The sequence below is a fragment of the Myotis brandtii genome, unplaced genomic scaffold, assembly GCF_000412655.1.
Source record: "Myotis brandtii unplaced genomic scaffold, ASM41265v1 scaffold1408, whole genome shotgun sequence".
Classification (NCBI taxonomy): domain Eukaryota; kingdom Metazoa; phylum Chordata; class Mammalia; order Chiroptera; family Vespertilionidae; genus Myotis; species Myotis brandtii.
Genome location: NW_005355029.1, coordinates 675675 through 678104, shown reverse-complemented (window position 1 = coordinate 678104; position 2430 = coordinate 675675). Strand labels below are relative to the sequence as shown.

Sequence of the window (2430 nt, the reverse complement as noted above, 5' to 3'; positions counted from 1 at the left end):
GTGCACATTGAAAGGAAATTAATTAGAAGAAATATTTTAATACGCTATTCGCCCTTTCTCTATAATAGAAGTGTCAACCAAATTCATGATCGGCAATGACAGGTTGAAACACATTTGTGCGATTGGCGCCAGCAACCTAGCCTTTTATATTTATAGAATAAACTTGCTTAATTAGACCTGCTTTCTGATTTAGCTCAACTTTTTCCAGGCCAGTGAGGCACCCCAACTTCCCTTTCAGGTAATTGTCAGCAACACAGCAGTAAACATCAACGCAAAGCAGATTATTATTGTAGATCACGCAGGGAGAACCAAGAGTAAAATATTTAACTGCAGCCGTGTCTGACTATATTCTGTGCAGTGAGAAAACCTGAAGTCATTTTCAAGTTCCACCATTTCTTACTTCTGTTCAGTCGGGTCAAGTTTCTAAACTTTCTAAATCTCTGTTTTCTGGCTAGTGAAAAGAAAATAGGATTCTACCAAGTCTCCTATCTGCCTACTCCAGGACTTCTGTGAGGATCAAATGAGATGAGGCAGGGAAAACGCTTCACAGACGTTTGGTTACAGTGTGAAATGTTTGCACCTGCTATAGAGCAAGTCGTGTTCCTGGGCTGAAGAAACTGCAAGGAGGCTAGTCGCTAGGGAGAGGAAGCCGGGCGTTGCTACATGACATCATTACCCGGCGCCCGTTTCCAGGCTGGGCTGGGCTGTGGGCTGCATTTTGTGCCATGGGGTCTTGGCAGCATTGGCTGCGATTTGGTGGGGTGTCGCTCCAGGGTGGTGGTGGGGCCCACGTTCCACTTGGGGGAAGCTGAGTGTTGCTTTGTGGGCGCCAGGTCCGCAGGGCCTTTTCTCTCTGAGCGTCATGGCAACTCCTGCATTGAATGTCTGCCCCCTGGTAGTCAGTGTACGTCATAGCGACCGGTTGGACGGGCGGACACTTAGCATATTAACCTTTTATATATATATATAGATATTCTTTTCTAAAGCATAAGGGTCATGCAGCAGAATTCATTCTAAAGGAAGATTTTTAAATTCAAAGAGAGCAGACCAAGTCCTGCCTTCCAGCCAGATGCAATAGTGGGGGCAGGAGGCTACTCTCAGGGTAATTGTAAGAAATGCCAAATCTTTGGATAAAAACAGAAAAACAGGCGATTTCCTGACAGGCCTGGAAGATTAGTGTATTTGTAGGAAGACCAAACACTGTTACTACCCTAGCAACTCCAATTTACTGAGCAGCTACCATGTGCCAGGATTTGCCAAATCCCGTACTTAGCATCCTTACAATGATGCTTCACGGAAGGCCTGATTATCCCCTTAACTGACCAGGAAGCTCTGACTGGCAGGTGCCTCGGACAGGTGGCTGTCTGACCTGGTGCCCAGGCCTCCGCGCAGCAGACGCCTCTGAACCCGGAGTGACGAGAGCACAGCTCCCTGCAGGGGGCACGACCTCTCATGTCTTTCCAGGAGCCCCAGCCACACTTGCACCGTGTCTGACCCGTGTCGCGTGTCCAGTACATGACAAGGAATCGAACGTTTGGTGGCATCCATCCATTCACACACCAGAAGGTGGAAGAGGGGCTGTGTCCTTGAAATGGCCCCATGTGGCTGCAGTGCCCAGGCCACGGTCACTGTGAGGTGGACAGACTGTCCGGGATCTGCTGGGCTCCACGCGAGGACACGCGATCCACACACACTGGACTGCGTGCTGCACGCGGGAGCACTGGGCGTGTCGCCTGCACCGCGATGCCCTGGGTAGAACCGAACGAAGTGCCTGATTCTGACGATTGAACAGAGATGGATGACGTTTCTGTGTCCAGCCTGCTGCTCGGAGGCAGGTGGTGGCCAGGTGTGGGGTCTGCCGCCCACGGTCACTCGGGGGAGGTGTTCACTAGACCGGCCCAGCAGGGCTGCACCTGAGCGGGAGGCCAAGGGGGGGCGGTGGGGGGACCAGGGTGGCCCCTCGCCTGCAGGGCTGCCTTCACGGTAATGAAACGCCACCCAGGGCTGACCTCAGGCGGGGCCAGGCCCTGGTGAGGGTTATGGAGGAGGTAGACAACGCGGGAGGGCTTCCTGGCAGAGGCCCCGCCCGCGGGTAAGGGGAGCCCAGCCTGCGGCTGCAGCCGGGGAGCCCTCCATTTAGCAAGTGGGCAGGGCATCGGAATCCGCTGGAACTCCAGCTACAAACATGGGGAGAGAATGTGGGTCGGGCGAACTCGGGGTTCCTTGGGAGCCCTGGGCGTTTGGGGTGCAGAGCTGAGCGTCCAGTGCCCAGGAGGAGGGACAGGAGGCCACAGTGGCTCTTCCCCTCGTCCTGGGCCTGGGGCTCCTGGGCCGCAGGAGGCTGCCCTGTCCTGGAGGCCCCTCCGGACCCAGCCGCCCCGTGTGGCCCGGGGTGTGGATGGAGCTCGTGCGGCTGGGCTTCTGCCGGCT

The 2430-nt window shown here is 54.8% G+C and overlaps 1 long non-coding RNA gene across 1 annotated transcript in view; it reads right to left on the bottom strand.

Moving 5' to 3' along the window:
• Nucleotides 1–1660: 1660 nt before the first annotated feature.
• Nucleotides 1661–2430, bottom strand: part of LOC102252263 — a 16894-nt gene continuing 16124 nt past the window's right edge. Inside the window, exon 3 of the long non-coding RNA XR_313269.2 lies at nt 1661–1748. This is a non-coding gene — a long non-coding RNA (uncharacterized LOC102252263). The remainder of the gene's footprint in view (nt 1749–2430) is intronic.